The 15417-nt window shown below is 40.7% G+C and overlaps 1 protein-coding gene across 1 annotated transcript in view; it reads right to left on the bottom strand.

Moving 5' to 3' along the window:
* Positions 1-15417, bottom strand: part of LOC131669215 (nitric oxide synthase, salivary gland-like) — an 840995-nt gene that overhangs the window by 522798 nt on the left and 302780 nt on the right. The window lies entirely within an intron of this gene.

The raw sequence follows: 15417 nt of genomic DNA, 5'->3' as shown, positions 1-15417 counted from the left end.
GGAACATGCAACGACTTTGTCTGCCTGATCCACTTATCTATGTTACTGTACCCCAAACTATTGTAGCTACCGTTCATGCTCCTGCTGTTATTTGTTATTGTATAGATGTGTATATTTGTATTGTCGTTGTTGCTAGTGCCAGTGTGGTGATGTTTTTGTGATTGTTGTTCCTATTGTTACTATTGTTATTGTTGTTTTCGTTATCCCACGTTTTGATCGTTTTTTTCGTCAGACTATCGGCTCGCATCACCAAAATGTCTTCACTCGACAAAGTCTCATGGACAGGTATCACGTGATCCCCGATGGAACACGCATACCTGTACCAAGAGTAGGTGCAAGAATGTGTCATCGACGGGAAAACCAGCATGTGAGAGCAGCGAAGGCAGAAGTAGCGAGATCGCAGCTACAGCCTTAGAACTCTGATCGCCAGCAGTTCTAGCCGATGCCCCACAACGGCAAGTCGTGATGAGTGATGATAACATCAGACACGATCCTGTAGCGGTGATATTAGCGGAATAGGTACGTTTGAGTCCAGAGCAGCGTGAAGAAGTTGCATGGATGCAATGCCAGGCATGCGAGCTCGCCGCCTGGATGATAAGCAAGTACGCAGCTCCAGAAAATTCGTGACAAAGCGAACGTACCACAGTCTGTTTACTTGTCACAAAGTTTTCTTTCTGTTGTTTTATATAAATTTTATTTATTTTTTTTATTTTTTTTATAATAACTAAAATACTGGCGAGCCGTAATGTTGATATTTTATTTATTTTATTATTTTGATTACAATTTTCTGTTTGTTCTGTGTTCGAGGAGGGGAGTTGCGATAAGTAACTCATGGGTACCTGGGGCTTCCGCCTCTTAGCGAAATCTGTGACAGGGCAATAGTGAGTTCGCTGGTCTTGTGCGTGACACTCTTGCGTAAATGCAGTGCTCGAGCATGTACAATGACAAAGAGTACATGCCCATATTATTGCTAGGCCAGAAGAAGGCAGCGTAGCCGCAGAAAAAGTGGCGACGTGATCGAGAGCGAAAAGAACGAGAGAGAGAGAGAGAGAGAGAGAGAGAGATAGATAGATAAGCTTTATTAAGCCGTGGTGTATAACCCCGTAGGCTATGAGCAGAATACAATGCAGATACATTAAATTGGAGCGCAGTAATAAGCGTTAAAGTTATACAAATAAATATCAATTTAAGATGAACATAGGTTAAACAATATAATTAAGAAGTATGAGTGTGAGATTATGAAGCATACATAGCAATAAATGATACAATATTCGCATGAGATGGAAAGAATAGAGATATGTTGATTGACAATAGGTTAGGTGACAAGATAGATGAGATCACAGAGCAAGGCGTACTAAATGGGATGTGATGAACTTAAGTGACTAGTAGTGAACAGGCAAGCATAACACAGTACGTTATGCTCAAGAGGCCAGAATAAACACTAAATAAAATCACCGGCCAAAGAGGGTAATTGGAGCCAGCAAACAAGTTAACAAGCATGGTGGTCAAGCAGATTCAAAACTAAGAACTAACTCGTAAAGCCTGGAGAGATGACGAAGTGACAGTGAAGGTAGATTGTGGATCAGGGTGGAAGTGTCGGTGGGTGTTACAACTAGGAATTGAATGGGGAAAAATTACAGACCAGGTAGCGACCAGGTAATAGGAGGTACTCTGATGAGGAAGTGAAGGCGGAGACGTTGAAAGGAAGAGGGATAGAAGGAAGTTTCAGGAGCAAGGGAAGATAACACCATAAAATAGTCATAGAGCCAGCGCCTGAGCTCTACATAGCGAGAAATGTCAAACTCAGTGATGGCCAGCTGGTTGAGAAGATACATGCCATAGGCCGCCGCCGAGAACCTCCAAGCCTCAGTTCTTGGAGTGGGATAGGAGAAGGCCATCGGGGGATTGCGAGAGGAGTGCTTAAGATTAGGAGGATTTGGAGTTTTGACATAAGTCGGTAGCACGGGTGTTGACAGCATACGGTTTTGTATGTACGAAGGATGAGAGAGATGTTGCGCTGACTCTCAAGAGATAGCCAGCCCAGACGCAATCTATGGAAGGACACATGGGAGTCAATGCTTGGTGTGGGGATGAAAGGTATAAAGCCTGTGATGAATCGGACACAAGCATTGAAAGCTGTTTGAAGGGCCAGGGTTCTGGACTTATCAAGTTGTATGAAGGCTATGGAGGCGTAAGAAAAGTGGGGAAAGATCAATGTTTGAACCAGGTATTTCCTTGTTTCAATGGTGAGTAACTTTCTGTAAAAGTTAAGGGAATTAAGACCAAGGTGAACTCTCTTAACAATGTCGGAGATGTGGGGTTTCCATTGAAAGGTTGAGGTAAAAGTAAGTCCAAGGCTTTTGACCGATGATAAGAATGGAATCTCAACATCATCAATCTTGAACCTGGACAATGAGTTTAGGTTAATAGCGAGGACGTGAAGTTCGCTACCAACGATCATGACCTTTATTTTGGCGACGTTGAGTTGGAGACCGTTCGCTCGCGCCCAATCCGCCACCACCTGTGCATCCAATTGGACCTTCTCAAGCCCCTCAACAATCTGGGAAGGGACGCAGTGATGGTAAATCTGAGTATCATCAGCGTAAATTAGGTGCTTGCAGAAAAAAAGAACTCGTGAGAGGTCATTAATGAAGATGGCAAACAGTAGCGGACCAAGGACGCTTCCCTGCAGGACACCCGTCCGGGCACGCTCCCACCGCGAAACAGTGTCCCCATGGTCAATGATAGCTTGCACCCTGTCGACAAGATAGCTAAAGAACCATCGTAAGACAGAGTCACCAACGTGACAAGCTCTGATCTTATTAATAAGCAAGTCATGTGGAATTCCGTCGAAGGCCTTTGAGAAATCAAAAAGTACAAGGATGGTAATTTGCCTCCTATCAATGGTAAACCTCATGTCGTCAAGGACGGCCACTAAAGCAGTCTCAGTAGAGTGTCCCCTACGGAATCAAGCCTGTCTGGGATCCAGAAGGTCATTAGCTTCCAAGTGGTCAGAGAATTGTCGGTGCAATATTCTTTCAAGGATTTTTGAGGGTTCGGGCAACTGCGCTATGGGCCTAGTATCATAAGGAGACTGGGGTGATCTGACCTTAGAAAGAGGACGAATAAGGGTGCGCTTCCACGTGGCTGGGAAAGTAGATGTTTCAATGGACTTTTTATATATTTCAGTAAAGTTGCAGGCTACGGTGTCAAGTCCAAGGAGAAGCATCCCTCCCGTAAGTCCATCACAACCCCTGCCCCTAGAACGCAACACCCTGATCTCGCTCTCAACATCAGATTGTTTAATTTTTGAAAAGACAAAAGGAGGAAAAGTAAAGGTCATATGCAAGGGGGAACTGCAGATATTGTCAAATGTAGTGAGGGTTAGGGCTGAAGATCTGTTGACAACTGTGTCAAAGTGTTTATTGAGTTCGTCAGCTGAGAAAAAGAGCAGTGGTGACGGCAGAAGTCGATTGGTTAGGCCGATGTCATGGAGAGTCCTCCACTTGGATTTGGAGCTATTGGCGTGTTCAATGTTATGACGGATGTGGTTATTTTTCCCAGTATCGAGCTCGTTTGAAATGGCAGTTCTTAGGGAGCGATATTGTTGAAGGGCTAAGGATGAGTTGGAGGCTCGAAAGCGTTTGTAGGCTGCATCACGGATCCGCATTTGGACACGCAGCTTATCAGTCACCCATGGCTTCTTTTTGGAGGAGATAGTAACCAGACGAGAAGGAGCTAGTTCATCAAAAGCTCCACAAACCGCCACGGTGAAAGTTCGCTCAAGTTGATCGACTGAGGGAGTGTCTCGACGAAGAAAATCACCCCGGTAATCCCGGGAGACCGAGAACTTGGTGGTGATGAGAGAGTTCAGGACAGATTTATCAAGACGATGGAGAGAGCGGGAGGCAAAGGTTTTAGGTTGTTCTTCGGGCGAGGAAAAAAGTATGGAAAGCTCAATTAGGTCATGATAAGGTACAAATGGGGAGAGAGATTTGGTGAAACTAAGAATGTGAGTTGAGGGATTTGTTATGAAAAGATCCAGCGCTGTATGTGTGGTCACTCCACTCTCAGTAATAGAATGGTGTGTAGGCTCGGTGGAGACAACCCTAAGTGCGTGTGAATCGATCAGATCACGCAATTCCAGGACGTGAGGAAGATGTGATGTAAGGTCGGAGTTGAAATCACCAGTGATAATGACATCATTGAAGAGAGGAAGAAAGGAAGAGATGGTGTTGAAGAAAAATGATGGGATTTTGGCGGATGGACGGCGGTAGACAACTGCAAATAAAAGTTTTAGGTGGCTTTTATTTTAGATTTCGGCTATCATGAATTCAGGTGAGTTGTTAAACGTGGGATCAGAGGCAGCGAGTAATTTTATTGTCAAACTATTGCGGCAATAGAAGCCAACTCCACCACCCTCCTTGCCCTCGTGATCTAGTCGGAAAAAATTATAATTGGCTAGTACGAGGTGGTCATCAGAGATGACATTATAAAATTTGGTTTCGGAGATGGCAATAATGTCATATGAACTTGTATGTGCCTGTGCTTCAAGGAGAGAGAAATGCCACGGTACGTTTAGGCCGTTTATGTTGATGTGCGCAACGGTGAGGGAAGATCGAGATGGGATGGAGGCGGTAACAGAATTATTCAGTGGGACCGTTCAATGTCATGAAGTTTGAGCTGGGTTAAGGGTTGGCGACTGTGAAAAGGAGGCAGATAAAGTGAAGCTTGGTGTATTTGCAAGCGGTCGGATATGAAGATCAAAGCGAGGGAGTCGGAGATCGTGAGGGGCACCGCTAAGAGGAGCGAAAGGCGCGGCCGAAGGGTGAGGGTGGTCTGGGGCTCCCGCCGAGCATGCGACAGGTTGGCGAGATGCCAGCCTCGGCAGATAACGCAGGTCAGCCTCAGAGACAACAGCAATGAGCTCCGATTGAGGCGTGGCGCGGCAGAAGACCCGCAAGGTTCGCACCACAGGCCACGCGTATCCGAGGTCATCACTCACTCTTCTGGCCTTGGATAGCAGCTCGAAGACAGGCTTGGGGTAGATTGGACGCAGTAGTACTCATAAACCACCTCCACAGCCAAAGATCGTCTGGGCAGTATGCCCCTTCAGTCTGGACGAAAACTTCATTATTCTGTCCCGAGAGGATGGCGAATCCAGCAGGAAGGTGAAGGACTTCCAGGGAGGTTGTGCTCTCCACCAAAGCCCAGCGCAATGAGGACAAAGGTAGCGGCCTGGAAGAGGGAACCTTGAAATTTTGCTGGTAACCCATGGACCAAGATTTCAGGCTCGTCGACTATTGCGAAATAGACGTCACGCTCGCGAAACTCATCCTACGTTTTAGTCCAGAGTCCGCACAGTTTCTCAAAGCGCTCAGAATTGAGTTGGGCTTCCTTCGCATGCCGTTCCGCGTTAAGCTGCGACTCCCTGCGAAACCACTTAGGTGCCTCAGACATTGCCGAATAATCGATGTTCCGACCTGTAGTCGGAGGTAGCTCAGATCTATAGGCTTTGGTGATCGGCAGCAGTAATGGCTGAGTTGGTGAGGCAAGACGTTTCCTGGCGTGTGCAATAATAGAGGGGGAGTGTCCTGTAGGCGTAGCGAAGATATCCAAGACGGTATTGGCTAAAGTAGTATCAACGTTTGGCGAGCGGTTGAGGCAGCAGTTAAATTCTGCAGAGTTGTGATTGGCTGGTCTTGAGTTGGGTGAAATGCAAAGGTTATGGTACAGGGAATTACAAGAGTTGCAGAGGAGGAGTTGATCAGGTCGTCGCACGATCAATCCGCACTTGCACACACGCGGCTTGATATAAATAGGCGAGATAGGTTTAGAAAGAAATGAAGTGCCTATAATAATTTGAATGTTCGCGCGCAATTTCAAGTGGCGCGGATGCGCACGCAACCAACCAGCTATGATAAACTCGGTAGAGTGACCTCTACCGAGGAAAAGCGAATTATCACAGAGGGTGTGGCGGGAAAATCAAAATGCGCGCGAAGATGATGCTCGCAGTAATGAGGAACGCGTAATAGAGATTAAGGGGAAAATATGGCGCGGAAAATTCACAAGATGACGTAACACGACTTAAATATACGTTACAACTTAAGATTAAAATGAATGATTATGAAAATGACGATAAAGATGAAGATGTCAATTACGCTAGATGAATCGAGGTGAGATGTAGTCTTAAAAATTAAAAACGATCGATTACAGGTTCGCAGTAATAACAAATAATAAAAGAAAAACGGACAATACAGAGTAGTGGCAAAATGTAGGCAGGACAAAATATTCCTCACTTAACCGACGAGAAAATAGTTGTTCTAGTGATGATATGTCCTGGTGATGAGATGTCCTGGTGCAGTTGTGATACAGCAATTGATTCAGTTAGTAGAGTGACGTATGCAGTGTTGATCCAGGTGAAAGAGGTTAGGTGATGCTGGTTGCACTAGTAATGCAAATTCCAGGGCAGAATGCAAATAATTATGCATGAAACAGCGTACACTTGTTAGCCCCGTGGAAGATGCACTACCTGGAACAGTTTGCTCGAAGGTGTGATGCCAGATGATTAGATAAACTGTATTTGTTGAAGAGCCGTTGAAAAGATGCTGTGATGCTTACCAGAGAGAGAGAGAGAGAGAGAGAGAGAGAGAGAGAGAGGTTGATAACAACGAAGATTTTTTAAATCAAAGAGTGGGGAGAGAAGCGGCGCGTAGCGACAATGAGAAAAAGTGAGAAGAAAAGAAAACAAGGGCAACTTATGATTAAGAAGGCCACTTCATTGACAAGAAAGTGCTGATAGCTGAAATTGCAAGAAGTTGATTTTGACGAGCTGCGCTACAGAGACAAGAGGTATCGATCAATAACGGAAAGGCAGAGGCAACCCCAACGTGTAGTCACGACATCGACGCCAGAACTTGGGATTGCCTGATTAGACGGAGGCCAATGAAAAGAAGACAGTCATTCTACGTCCTAGGAGGACAGACCGCGCTGCGGCTAGCCGCAAGTCGATGCAGGTTACCGGGCGGATGCCCTTACCGGCCAGATTTCGTTTTCAACAACGCCGCCTCACCACTAACGAATCGACAGTACCTGGTGGGTCGCTCTCTTGTGTATTTGTATTTCTTTTCGCGCAAGCTCTCAAAAATAGCAGATAGTTTCTTCTTGTACACATAGGAGCGACAGCATTAGAGTACACGAACGTGCGTAACACCTTCAACAAGTAAACACCTTTACCTAAACAAGTAGATGGCGCAGAGTTCAGCGTGAAAATTTAGCTTCTTCACACAATGCCAATAATAGCAGATACATGTGTCCTTAATCACGTAGTAAGAATAGCTCGCGGCCTGTTAGTGGGCGCCTCTTTCTCTCTTTCTCCCTCTCGATTTACTGTGATGTATCGATTCTACTCTCTCACTGTCGTCGGCTGAGTTAACTTTATTATAGTTTTTATTTATCCTAACGCTGAGAGAGAGACATAACGAGAATGACTAGTCTCTCGTTATAGTATTTATTCATTTTACATAAAAACATACAAAATCTGCTTGATTTTATTTAAATAATATTTTATTAATAATTTTAATAAAATAAAATCTCTTTTATATTATTTCTACAACATAAGGTGTTATAAGTTCGTCCTTTTCCTTTTTTTTGCGAAACTGGGTCGTAGCCAAAAAATAACCTAAATTTATCTGATAGATTCCTTTAAATAATAGAAATAAAATAAAACTAATAGTATGGTAAAAACATAAGTTTTGATTTTTGAACTTTCGTGAAGTTTAATAAGAAGTGAAGGAAGCAGATACTTTGATAGTCAATCAATGGTTGGCGAATATTGTTTTTCGCCTTTGGTTCAATATTTGCCTTAGTTAACCATATTTTTAAACATACTGACTCTACCTATCTCTACTATCACATAAACATAAGAAGCAGAGATTTTTTGTAAAACCTGATTGTTATCCTAATATCATAGCTACAATTTGAAGATCGCGACATTTGGCTCAGTAAAGTCCGTCTCGGTGTTCAAAAGCTTACAGTGCTTGGCACCCCCGGCATTTTACATGAATTCACAGAGCAAGCGATATACAAGAGTCTTGGATAAATGCAATATGATAAGACAAATGTATTTATTTTCTAACCATAATTCCCAATCGTACAGGTTGCACAGCTACAAAACTTACGTCGAAAATATCACTAATGAAATAGTTTAGTCTAGTAATGATATCTCCAGCATCATAATAAACTTTCTACTTATTAATTTACTATTAATTCTAATTAATAATTTCAACTTGATGTCAACTCGTTTTTCTTATTCTCTATCGTTTTATCTGTAACAGGTTGCCGTTTAGTCGACAATCTCTTAAAAGTGCCTTTATTACGACTAGACGACGCCTTGTTATCTCTGTGCTCGAAGCACAGCAACCTACCTTGTCTCGGAGTTCGCCTGCGCAGAGTCTCCTTACTATTCCGAGTTGGGTTCCCCCAACTCACCGCTTGGCGGCGCTGTCGCCCCTTGCTAGTAGCGCTCGTGCGGCCGCCGCTGGAACCTAGGTTGTCGATTCGCGTCTACCGGTATTCGCACGATTCGTGCTACGCAACCGCCGAATTCGAATCTATTGTAAATAAACACTGACGCGACCTCCGGACAAAGGAAAGACACAATAATGACTATTTGATTTGAATGTAACGGTTAATATGCACTTTATTTCAGCAACTTATTTACACGAGGGTTTGGCCGAGAGTCTTGCGCACGCTTGCGCGAATGACAATGCACGCCGTATGAGAGAGAGAGAAAACCGCGATTACCTCGAACTAACCGCTCGCACGCAACTACTAATTTTCCTCGCGCACGCTGCGCGGGATCGCACGCAAATTATAATAACAAAAAAGGGGAAGAGCTGCACCTACCGCAAGAACGACGAGGATACGGTGGCCAACCGTATCCGATTAACACGCCGCTAATAATCTGCTCCGCTACTTGCTGCACCGCCTCGATTGCTGTTGCTGCTGTTGTTGTGTTGCTGCCGCTCAACTGCTGTTGCTGCTGGGGCTGCCGCCGATATAGCTGCTGCTATCGCTGCTGCTGCTATCGCTGCCGCTAACCCACTCACGCACTCAAGTTCGCAATGTCACCAGCAAAAAACGCATGAAAAACTTGGAACGGCTCGGGAACAGAGGTTAGATACGCTCGGGCGGACTGAGTAGCACAGTCATACTGCCGGTCGGAGCCTCCCCTCTCGGTCATTGCCCCTACGCGCTCTCTCTCTCGCGAACCGAACGCGGCTCCTCTCGTTTAGCCATTCATTTACCTCTCGCGAGTCTAACGATTTTCGGTAATCGTTGCATATCATACACCGAATTATTAAATAGTTTAAAGAGCATCTTTTCAAGTTCATTCATGTTTGCGCTCGTGGTTGTATTTCTCGCTGTTCAAATTAATGTACTACTTAAATTAATGATTTAGAATAAACTTTAAGATGTGATGGAATTTTTTGAGACATAAACCATATCACAAAGCTTGCTACAGAGATCTGTAATGTATAATATAGCTTATGAGTTAATCTGTTATATTTCTAGTTTCTTCTATATCAAGCCATCCAATATTCTTAAGATATCTACTTTGATTCTAATTGAATGAAATGAAATATTTAATGATACTTATCAGTACAACATTTTTATATCTATCTATTTTAATGAGATTAATTTCATATCTTCGAACAGATAGTATACAGCTTTATTTATAAACTTTGTACCAGCTATGGCAGTGACATCATTTCTTTAAAATTTTCTTACAATATACAGAGAGCTTTTTGATGGTAAGAGACATAAATCTTGATGTTGGATCGATATTCTGATTTCATTGTTGCTATTGAATTATTATTATGGTGTACGGCTGGTGAGTATGGATTTCATAATGAGCGACAGACTCATCGAAGACAATCAGCGTTTGTATAATAAATATTTTTTCCATCTTTAAGATGACAGCAACAGATAAATATATACGTTAATTTTTTATGATCTTTGCGTTTCTTCTTCTTTATCTTTTAGTTTGAGTGACATTTACGATAACGTTCAGGACAAGACTTCATAAACTGAATATTTCATTGTGTTAATCGTTTGACAAAAGTAGATATATAATCTGTTTGGGTTCTTTAGTGATTTTGTAGACTGATAGTACAGCAGGGAAGAACTCGTGAATATTGTGACCCTTTTGTTGATTAAAAGAAGCTTCTCATAATGTATTATATTCAGCACGTAAAACGTTCACCTTGAGAATGGCCACAGTAACGTCAAAGTCATAACTTTTATTGGTTTCCAACACACGTTGAGTGAAATATAGTGAAAATCCGATTGATTTGACTGATAGAAAGTCAATCATTTTATTGCAAGTAATTTCACTATGCTTAGTATTATTATTAGGTTTGATAGTAATTTTTGCTCTTGATGATTGAAAATTTTCTTGTAAATATCTTTCTATATCTTCGATCTTATAACTAACAAGGGAACCACCCCAACCCGACCTCACGGATTTGAATGATTTTGGGATATGTTGTAGTACATGAAAAAAAATTAGATACGTGTTTTTTTTTATCGACCCATAATAGCTTTTAAGGGGTGAAATCCACCCTGAAAATCAACCCCTAAAATCAGTTTTTTTAATATTTCTCAGCATCAAATGAATATTTTTCAGTAAACTCAACGTTAAAAAATTTCTTATAAAAAGGCGCTTTTAAGAACATAACATTTATACCGAAGGGTTGCAAGCCCCTTTTTAATAGAGGTAAATACGCTATTTTTTGTACTGTTTTACGACATGTATTATAGTAAATCATCTCGAGTGATTTAAAAATCGCACTGATAATGAGAAACTACCAAAATTAAATTAACGTGTTTCCGGATTTAAAAAAAAAAATATGTTTAAGGGATGTTTCACCCCCGTCAAACTATAAGCAGGTTAATCCAACTAACCCTGAGATAAACAAGTTTAGTGGTTTGTTATTTCTTGAAATAATTGAATTTTACACCATAAGTGAGTTATCCCAGCTGTATAACATATCTCTAATCCACCTACCCCTAACCTATCTAACCCCCACGCTTATAAACCACCCTTACTGAAACACAAGCAGGCTAAACCTTCTAACCCTGGGAAACACGAGTTAAGTCTCTGTTATTTCCTGAAATAATTTAATCCTACGCCTGAGCGAGCTACCTCAACTAACCAACCTGCCTAACCCACCAAACCCCCATAACCACCCTTACCGAACCACATGCAGGCTAACCCACCTAATCCTGGGAAAAGCAACTTTAGTCGTTTGTTATTTCTTGAAATAATTTAATTTTAGACCATAAGCGAGTTATCCCAGCTGAATCACATACCTCTTATCCACCTACCCCTAACCTATATAACACCCACCCTTATAAACCACCCTCACCGAACCACATACGGGCTAACCTTATATAAATAGCGAAAAATAAATGTATTTCTTGAATAACATTCATGTTACATAACAATATGTCCCAAGTATTACAAATTTTACGTAATGTGACGATAAACGTCAAATTAGCGCTAATTGCCTAACCTAGTAGCTGCCTGCGGGGGCAGCACTTACCGGGAGACGAAAAATGTAACAACGGAATTCGGCACGCGAGCAGACGGAACGCGCGCGATGGAAAACGAACCAGTGGAGATCCAGCTACCCCTACGGAAGCCACAAAAGTCGAGACTCGCGAGCTAATTACTCATACGTGCCCCAGAGTCCAGGATAATTACTATTGAGCTACACGGCGTGCAGACCTGAGCCAGCTGATGAGCATCGATACCTGCGACGTCAACAGTGTGTGTGTATGAGGTTTCGCCATCAAGGGCGAAACCACGTGCGCGCGAATTCGCGATCCGCGACAAAAAGAACAGACAGACTTTCCCGCAGTGCAAATTGTTCCCTTCGTCTTCGTGCGTCTGCAGAATAAAGGTAAGCTGGCCAGCTTAATCTCGCGACCGCGATTGCATGCGTGATAACTAATTTTCCGTACTCGAAGCGAAGCGTGCATGTAATAGCTCTGCTAACAAAGAGCGGCGAGCGATCCGACACTGTATCTTGTCGTCGTGCGAGCGCTACCGTAAACATAAACACGCGGGCCAATGCTAGTATAATATTCTGAGAGGACAATAAAGAGTTTTCGTTCGTGATATTAACAAGTGCTTTCGACGTGTTTATTCCATATTAATTCCACTCCTGTGGATTCGCAGATTTGTTGGTTGACTTACATCCGTTCCCTCTTGCTCTCCGACTTTCTTATCTGTCCATGAAGATATAAGATTTAAGGCTTCTCAAAATTAGTTACTAAAATTTAAAAAAGCTCATAGAATAGTATTTAGAAAAATGAATACATTTATCACCAAAAAACATTAGAAAGTAAAGAAGAACTACAAACTAATGCTGATGCTTTTGTAGCTTATGTTAAATCATGTATACCAGAAATCGGCATTGCAAACTTTTATAATTCAGATCAGAGTGGTTTCCAATTAGAAATGCATTCGGGAAGAACATTAGCAGTTAAAGGAGAAAAGCAGGTGCAATGTCTGGTACAGTCGGTTTCATCGACAACGCACAGTTATATAATTCAGCCAACTATATCAGCAACCGGGAAAATTTTATCACCACTTTTTATAGTATTAAAAGAAAAAAGTGGTCAATTCGGTCCTATAGTAGAATCTTCATTATTTAGACCAGAAAATGTGAATATGGAAGCATCTAAATCTGGAAAATTAACGACAAGTTAGTATATTTTTGTTTATTATAATGCAACGACATAAAAAAATGTTGACATTTTTTAATTTTAGATTATTTTAAAATTTGGTTGAAAAAAGTTTTTTTCCCAAATATTCGACCTCAATCTGTACTTTTACTCGACTCTTGAAGTGGACATTGCGATAAAGCTGTAAGGGAAGCGATGCCGACAAACGAAATTGTTAATATAAAAAAATTTCCACAGAAACGACAGGGAACATCCAACCACTCGATGTTTATGGATTTCGTATCTGCCAAAACTTCGTTCGACGTTTATCAGATCAAGTAATTTTGATGGACTATGAAATGAATCTACATTTAAGAAATAACATCATAAAAATGCAGTCTCTTGTCCATAACCAGCTTTCTTCACCAAGATATACAAATATTTTTAAATACGCTTGGTATAAAAGCGGCTACATTGCTGAAAAACCAGCTAAAACAGATAACCCTGTTGATTTAAGTTTTGGAGATTCTTGCAATATACATTGCGAAGTAGAAGCATGTAAAAATGTTGCTATAATACGGTGTGGTTGGAGTAAAAGATCATTATGTTTGAAACATTTTTTCGATGATTATCATTTCTGTAAGAAATTCGTTGAATGATACATTTTAATTTACCAATAAATAAAAAAAAGAAAAAGATGAAAATTATTATGAAAAATCAAAATATATGTAGTATCGCGTACGATGGCTCTTACGTAAATATATTTATGTATCTACATACGAATATAAATATATATGTATCGATCTATAAATGATAATTAGACCTCGTGTTATTCTCGTGTTTATTTTTAAGAGATGTTTCTCGCCATTTTGGTACTATTAAAATAAAATGTATTAAACATATTTTTGTTTGTCATAAATTATGTTAGAGCTACAGATATAATTTATCAAAAAAAAAATGGAATACCTCACGTACGGTGTAGAAATCAATTATTTGAAGAAAAAGCAACTGATAAACTCAATACTCCCAAAGTTAGGTCTATTAGCCTACATTTGATTGGGTAAGGATGGATTATGGGGGTTATTGACAAAAATCGGGAAATGTCACTAGCATATTTTTTTATATCGTAATCTCTTAAAAGACAATGAAGTAGTTTTACTTCGAAGTTTTTCTTTGGGTTATAACTTATCTTTTCTTAAGTTTAGTTTTCTTTAGTTTATTTTTTCAGTTTTGTTGAAGACTAAATCAAAACCTTTTTGTCAGTGCAAAAATTAGCATAAATACTGGAAGAAAACCTTTAAGTTTGGGAACTAGTAGTACTCTCGGTAAACTATTATGTTTCTTAAAATCAACATTTTTAAAGTTTTATGTGCTGCAATTAAAGTACTCTTTATGAAAGTTTTGAAATTATTGCAAGAAATTTAAAACTTTTGTCATACTGATCAGTTTCTTAAGTCTCACAGTCATTGTCTTTTTTGTCAAAGTCTGTCTTATCTTGTAACTCTTCTTCATTCCATGTCTCATTCCAAACGATGATTCCGCCTTCATGATGTTTGTAACAGCGTATGCAGCAGTTTTTCAACTAAATTGGCATCATAACTGTGAAGGAACGAAAAGGAGGCCAGGGGCTGCTACAGACGACTGTTGCGTCTTTACCTATCTACAAGTATGCGCGAAACAATACTTCTATGGATTAGCTATACTGGGATGATCCGAATGAGCTCGTTGATTGTCTTCGATTGTTAGTGGCTGAGCAATCAGCCGGTCACAATAATCACATCAACGAAATTCATTCGATAACACAGGCCAACAAGGTTTCAGAACCAGAGACCAGACATAGTACACCCGAAGGATTTTGGTGCGCTGAATCCAAATCCGAGCTCAGAATTGCGCCAGCACATCAGGATTTTGAGATGTCCTAACCTAAAAGTGCGAAAATCACGTTTTTTTGACTATATTCGGTACCTTATAACATTGTGAATAAATTTTTTCATGCAAAACTGACAACGGCATCTGAAAGAGCAACTCTTGGCCGACAAAAGGCATTACCAATTTTTTTATATCTTTTTCTAGCAGAAATATCGTGTATTGAAATGTGCCATTTATCAATTGATTTATACTGGAGTATGAAATATCTTGATTTTTTTTGCAATCTTCAGTAGTAGGAAAAACTTACACTGGCATATAAAGGTATTAATATTAATATTTTATTAATATTAATTTACTAATATTATAATTATTAATATTATAATTATTAATATTATAATATTATTTACTACATTGTACTAATTTACGGTGAATCTAGCTGAATTTATTAGATGCACTCTATAATAGCAGCTATAAATTTATGGAAGGCTAAGGCTGATGGTTATGACCTAAATGCACTGAAAATCCTATAACTCTAGAACCAGCGACAGATTAACTTAAGTGCGCTATAACCTGCAAGCTCAAAACCATGACAGGATTGCCTAAGTGCGCTATAACCCACACTCAGCTTAAAACAACGACAAGTTAACCTAAGCGCTCTATGACCCGCGAGAGGTTAAGCTAAGTGCGTTATAATACGCGGCTGGTTGACTTAAGTGCACTATAACCTACAAGCTCAAAATCACGGCAAGTTAACCTAAATTCCCTATAACCTGCTACAGGTTAATTTAAGCGCGCTATAATCCGCAACAGGTA

Source organism: Phymastichus coffea, unplaced genomic scaffold (assembly GCF_024137745.1).
Source record: "Phymastichus coffea isolate CEN01 unplaced genomic scaffold, Cenicafe_Pcof_1.1 PCOF00089, whole genome shotgun sequence".
NCBI lineage: Eukaryota > Metazoa > Arthropoda > Insecta > Hymenoptera > Eulophidae > Phymastichus > Phymastichus coffea.
The sequence above is the reverse complement of the archived record's forward strand: the minus strand, read 5'-3'. Positions and strand labels throughout refer to the sequence as shown.